The sequence below is a fragment of the Bombus vosnesenskii genome, unplaced genomic scaffold (assembly GCF_011952255.1).
Source record: "Bombus vosnesenskii isolate JDL3184/JDL3185 unplaced genomic scaffold, Bvos_JDL3184-5_v1.1 scf7180000013314, whole genome shotgun sequence".
NCBI lineage: Eukaryota > Metazoa > Arthropoda > Insecta > Hymenoptera > Apidae > Bombus > Bombus vosnesenskii.
The window spans coordinates 3503965-3511434 of NW_022882960.1; positions in this window are offsets into that span (position 1 = coordinate 3503965).

Below are 7470 nucleotides of genomic sequence, written 5' to 3' on the forward strand. Positions count from 1 at the left end.
CATCCCCATGAACGAGCTCCTGCAAAAACATTAATCACGAGCTACTTGTTACCCAGCTGGCTTTATGGCTGTATCACACATTCAGTTAACAAAAAATACCGTGATTCGTTCTATTTCTCATCGTTGCAGTTCATATCGTTATTGTAATTTTTACCGCAACTCGTTCTACATTCCGAACATTTTATCTGCATATTTAATGTTTCTCATCACCAGGAAATATGAGACGCGCAACTGTATGGTATTATATTTAAATGATGAAAATAAACGAGTAAAAATATACATATAGCGAGCTAGACTTTTTATTTCAGTCATCTAAGTTTCAACATTTTAAGATTTACTCTTGAATTTTTGTATGTTATAAAGCACCATTGATCTATGATATAATATCGAACGAAAAAATGAGAAAGTAACGTATACCGTAGATCTCACAAAACGACATCAAGAACGAGAATATTGAAATTAGTCGAACAAATTATATTTTGATGAATAGAAGTTGCATCTTCGTAGAAAATCATCGCTGTCGAGCAATTAACGAAAGTACATAATATATCCAATTTCGATATATATAATAATTTTATATAACGAAGAGTTAAATAATCTGTTTTCAGTTGTGTAGATCGTCTAAGAATTGTTCATAACCAAACTGAGCAAATTGCAAGGCAAATTAACTCGAGTATCCCTCTGATTCAATAACGGTACTTTAGCTTATCGCGTTAAACTATATATTTTCCTGAATTAAGAAAAACGAAAGTTTATAAAGCTTGACAAAGCCATTTTGATATTACAATGATTTAGGAAATAGTTCACAGATCTGCCACTTTAACTTCCCTAATCTTAGTTTTCCCTGCAGACACTAATCCTTCGTAGGCCATCATCGAGGACTTCATTTCGTCGTCGTGAAACTTCGAAAGCCAGGCGATAATGGCTATCCTGGCTGCAGCCTTTTGAATATTCAGTCGGGACAAGATAAGACCGAGATGGAAGAATGATCGTCGCTCGTAACCGCGCACAAAAACTGGAACTTCATTTTCGGCCGTGAGCAGCGTCACGTGTTAACATCGTTTTTCCGGCCTCGCTCGTCCAACCAACCCTCCCTTCGCGGTTTCTTTTCTCCACGATCTCGCCGAGGAAAATCGATCAGAGGTTAAATGTAGCATAAAATTTGAAGAGTCCTCGTACGGCTGGGCCGTCGCGTCGCGGAGCATCGAGCACCGGAATCCTCGAGGCCGCTTCAACAAACGGACGAACGGTTCGCAGAACGTAGCACGCTGCTCCTCGACGAAAGGCAATATGCATGTAAAGAGCACTTGGACCCGCTTTACGACTCGAAAGACCCTTCCGACACGGACGATAGCAATCCGTCTGATGGAAACGATATTCCAGCCTACAACGTGTGTATCGGGAAAACTTTCCTTCGGTCGGTCGAGGTAACTTTGTAATTATTTCTCCTCCTCTGCGGGGATGCGGCGAATACGTTTTAAGCCGGCCGAAAAACGACGCGGGAGCTTTGCTAAGCGGTTTAAATATTTCATGCCCGTCGAGTCTATCAATCGAACGGCTTCTGACGGATGATTTTAGCGACTGCTCTCCGGTTCTTGGTTATCGCCCTCCCGAGGAGCGGGAACATACTGTTCGCGGATTTTTCGTGTATCGTTCTGTTCCTATTCCGAAGTACACTCAACAGAAAAAATACCTACGTAGTTGGATTTTTCGAGTGCAACGTGGGCATCCTTGTTTTGGAATCGTTTAAACAGTTGATTTATCGACGTTGAGAAAGCGTGTGAGAATAAATATTATGTATATTGTGGAACATACTAATACATATTAATAATATATGCTCTGTTGTATAATACATTATTCTGAAAGGTATTACTGGAATAATCAGCATCGTCGAATAAACTAGATCGTTGTAAAATTTACGAAAGCGTTAACGCTGTTTAAACGATTTTGAAGAGAATCGCGTTGCAATAATCTGGAGCAAGCTTACTGTTTAAATTCTCATGAACGTGAAAATGATCGTAGTACAGTTAAAGCTGATACGATGTAGTAACGGAAGCCCTAAGGCAGTTTAATTGTGTACGTTTTCTGTGGATCTCGCGGGAACGACCCGAGGTTTGAGAGCTCGTGAGTGACCCTATAAATTCCCGTAATCTGATTTCGAGAGTAGTGAAACCGGCTTCCCTTTCGAAATCGAACCGGAGAATAATAGATTTCCGTGATTTCCTGTAACGTTTTTTCGTCAAATATTGATGGTTACTCAATACTGTTGAAAGTGGTCCGACGCTCTACGGTAATCCTGCAAGACAACCTAACACACGCTCATGGTACTTTAATTCATTTGGAAGAATGTGAAACTATTAGCAAACCAGCATTAACGTACGCTACTACTTAAAAGAAAAATCTATCTTTAACGTTATTTTCATTTCAGAGTATGATGTTCATATAGAGAAATCTAAAAGAAAGTTGCTACTTCTATGAACATAGGAAGAAAAAGTGCGTAAATAATCGCAATAAGAAATTAAAAACTTGTATTAATTCTTAGATTACTAAAATGAGATATTACACTTTCCAACGATTTTTTTTTCTTTAATTGGCATTGACATTTCAGGTCATTTTGTTTTAATTATTTCTAAGAAATAATAGTTCTTCGTTGTTAATCTTTCAACACGGAGAGATCAAAAATATTTAGTAGTATCTAAGTGTGAATTTGTTTGAATATGTTAATAAAATTGCGTTATTCGATCATCTAAACCCTATTTTTAATTTTCAAGTTATAAATTTTATTGTTCGGTACATGTACATATAATATATAGCTTAAGATAATCCCACTTTTATCTACAACACATTCTAGTTTCTAGATCAGAATAAATAAAAGGAAAGTGAAAGAAAATTTAAGTAGACATTCGAACGTGCTAATATTTAACCAGCTTGAAAGCTTCTTTATCGTGCAAGTACCAAGGTTAGAGAAGAGTTATTAGTTAGAATACATGGGCGGATAAACGTCCTGAGGATCTAAGAAATGATTAATATCCGCGAAACCAAATCACCGTGACTAATTTGTAACTTGTAGTTGGGGAACCTCGCTTTATAGTACCATAACAGAAGTACAAGAAACTTCTGATGCCTTCGCAGATTTCCGCCCTTGCAATCGAGTAAAACACGAGGCACTGTGCCACCCTCGACGTTACGAACTTTCATTTGTCCCACCCTAACCATTTCCTATCGGTCAAAACAATTTCGCAGTTTCTTAATAGACTTAATAAATCAACCGGCTGGAATATCGAATCGAACCTGAACTCTCCAGTGAAACGTCGATATATAAGAAAAAAAAAAGCCCGATCGTACCAATTGTATTTTAGAAAAAGTTTTCGATAGGTACGAGAAATCGTACATCATTTCCACCTCGCCACTGTCCCTTTATTAAAATTTTTATGAATTTACTTGAAATATACGATCATAATTTGCACGTAAATTCGCTCGAGGTGTTTGATATGGAAGAATCGGATATTGATATCGATTTTGTTCAAGAAAAATGAGAGTGCATTATTGTGAGAATGAGGATCTCTTGCAGGTAAAAAGTACTCGAAGGTGATTCTTGAAGGATAGAGCGTGAATTTTTCTCTATAAGTTTAATATTAGTTTTCATTCGAAAATATATATCTCGATTTTTGATTAACCATAACGTAGATAAAGACACATGTATGTATTGTAAAGGATTGACTTCAGAAATGGGATAAAATTTATTTGAACAAATGCAGTACCTACTATAAAATGATGTTTTGGAAATAAAACAGGTCGCTTGTAATTTTCATTAGAATTGACGACTATAGTCTCTATATATCGTTAAAACAAACCATTGTAATGCTTTATCTAAGATACATTAATTTATTTACACACGAGTACGTATATCTTCTCAAAGATGGAATGAAAGCTGGTAATAAGCAACTAATTTCTAAATTACATTTTACACAACACAATACAAATAGACTGCTACTTATTGAAAGAAACCACATAGCCATGATTTCTAGAAAATTGGAAATCGGACGATTTAAAAAATCGCTTGCAGATACACTTGACCGCTCGATCGGGTCGACGAATCTTACGATTTTTTCTTCGCGGTTCCTCGTACTTTTATTAACCCATTAATTTTTCCAGATCATTTCAGTGGGGAATTACAGCGGTTGGTTGGTACCATAACGCTATTAGATTGCCGCAAAAATATCTCCCGAGAAACAGTTCGTCGAGGAAGGTATTTTCCTAATCAGGAATACAGCTAATAAGGAAAATTGATGATTTAGGGAGCGAAGGAGAAAAATAATAAGAATAACTGTCGACGGGGGGTTACAATGAAATTAAGTCCCAGGAAATGGTTCAACCCTCTGGCAATGGTGCGAAATCTCGAAGGGTGGTCCTTTTCTTCTTCTTTTTCTTATTGCCAGTACCTTCAACCGACTGGCTTTCGTCGGTCTTGCGTAGGCAAAATGAAAAATGGCTCCTTATCGGCTACGGGACCTTGCGCAACTTTTCTTTCGAGTGGTCATATAAATTACGGACACCCGATAGAACCTCAAGTAACGGCATTAGGGTGGCAGGGACCCCCGATATCTTCAAACAGCTCGAATGAAAATAATGCGCTGCGGCTGTAGAATACTCGAAGCTATCGAGAGCTTCTTACAAGGTATTAAACCTTTCATTGATCGTAATCACGTTTCGCCAAGCCAGTAAATTATACGACGGTCAAATAATTTGAAACCTAAGACAAGAGAACAACGATCCCTATCATTAACAGAAGAATTTCAAAACATTAAGAAATATCCATCTTTCATCTTTTCTAATATACTGTTAGATTCTGTGTGATAGAACAAGTTGCGACACCTTACAATTGTTCGCAAGTATATGTATACACATACATATATAGATGCATGGTTGGGAAAATTATGTGGAAAGTACCGGGGAAAAGAGATGGCGTGGAAGGAGCTAGGGGAAAGGTTCCGAATGATTAAGATTGAGGATTTTGATTATTCGTCGTGACGCGTTGTTGTTTACATAGACGTAGAAATAAGTGTTTGTTGCTAGTGACATGGCGATGACTTAATTCCAGCTTGTCTCGACAAGCTGGCATCCAACAATGTCATATAATTTATAGAATATCTAATTTCTTTTCATAGAATTGAACGAATAATATGATGAATAATACGTTCTAGTAGCGAGAAGCTGGATTCACAACATATCGAATTTGAATTCCAAAATCTAACACGATGAATGTTTTATTTTCAGAAATCGAATTAACTAGAATAAAAATTAAAGATGCTAAAGTATTCGTTTGCTTTCTTGAAAAAATACGCGACCAAGGGTCGTTCTTGTCATAAGCTTCTCGATTAATTATTTTCATAATTAAAGCAAATTTTTTCTAATTAGAAAGTGATATTCTGATTAAATTATTAATCTTCGTCGATATCCAGGAACGTAATATGCTTTGCCACGCTGGTTCATAATTAATAATGAATGACAAACACAAGCGGAAACTTGATCAGAAACTATTAACCGCCCCAAAAACGGTCAAACCCTCTGGGAAGGAAAGAAATTGGCATTGTGCAGAACCTCGAATAGGCGTATTCCGTTCTAAATTGGATCCTTCGAATCTTGTCCTTCGCTTTTATTTCGAAGTATTGTTCTTCCAATCTTCCCGTTCGGCCAACCATTTGAAGGAAGCGAATCGCAGTCCACGAGCTTGGAACACATCGAGGAGATAACGATTGAAAGCTTAATTCAATTACCTTTCAATTCGCTTTAATTAGTTCTGGTGCGGAAGTAACGGATTGAGGAACCTCCGCTTGTTATCACTGCAAATTGTTTGCCGATATGATTGGATTCTATTTCCGCTTACTTATTTCATCATATACTAGAATTCTTTTAAGAAAGAAAATTGTCCTGTTCTTGTCTACTTCGATGGAAGATATCAGTGGTATTAAGATCGCGTTAGCGTAATGTTGACGATGCTCGAAAATTATTTATTATTACGTTTGAAAATAAGAATGAAGAGAATAGAGTTAAACGAATGTAAATGTGGAAAAAGTGTGGCCGATTTGATTTATATTACCGCTTCGTTATTTGCTGCAAATTGTAAAAATTCATTGTATTTATGGAAACTAGGTTATTTTCAAATAAATATTATCCTCAAACATTATCTTCATATAATCCATACACACTCCAAACTACAGAAAATACCTAATATAATTCTTGAGTTCGTAGGTAACTAGATTTCATATTTCAAGGCTAGAAAAACAATTTCGTAACATAAAAAATTGAAGGAAATTATTCATAATTTCCCATTATTAAAAAATTCATGTAATAGTTTTTCTGTGTCGATACATGATTAAAAAATAGTTTATAATATAATAGAAAAGTTGCTTAAGATATTGAAATGTAGTTACTATGTACTTAACAGTAGTATGTTCTGTTCATATCTCGAGTGTGATTTACGACGTAAGATCGCAAACTCTGGAAACGTAGACTTACTTTAAATAAATTGCATTTTAAGGAGAAGCGTTGCGACACCTGTACAAATCATTTTGAAAGACCGTTAAATGCTTTTTATTTCAGAGAATTACCAGTTGAATGATTCGTCGGAAAGAAAGCGGAATTTTTCAAGCTTAAGGTGAACAGGACGATATACGTGTGAAAGTATTTTACCAAGATTCCAGCCCCATTGGAACAATCTATCCGGTTATTTCGCTATAGGATTGATCGGATACAATTTATCTTAAATTTTATTCGAATAGATTTTCTCGCACGCTATTTTAGGAATGCGTTATATGGTTTCATAAAACGTTCATGATATGCAATTGTCCATTATCATATTACGATCTAGATGTCTATTTCTGTTTAAAACAAAATCTTAAAATAGTTTCCCATTAGTATAAAGTGAAAATCATTTTTTACTTACATACAATAAGTACAATTCTATGGATGATATTACAATAATATAATATATATTATATATTATATTACAATTATACTGTACTTATCAATAATAACGTAGATAAGGGACTGTCACTTATGAGTGTGGTCATGTGAAACGTATATATCGTGTGACTTTAGTTCTAGAGTTCGACTATAGATTGCCTGATATGCCTTTTCTTTTCTCACTAGTGGTACCTATATTCATCTTTTACTATATAAGCAGACCTTTAACGGTACTCTTCAATAGGAAATGACGAAACACATTGCCTGATTGTACAGTGACTGAATATAATCCTTGCATGGACGTAATTCTGATCCTTTCTACTTTATTTCAATTTTTTATTTTTATTGAAATTCAATGATATTATACATTCATATTTCGAATATGTTTTCTAATGTTCTTATATCTGTATTTGGTTATCATACTTTTAACATGTTAAAGCCAAAAAATATTATATACATGCTCAACTTTATTAAATAATAGTAGTAAATAACTTTCATAATTGG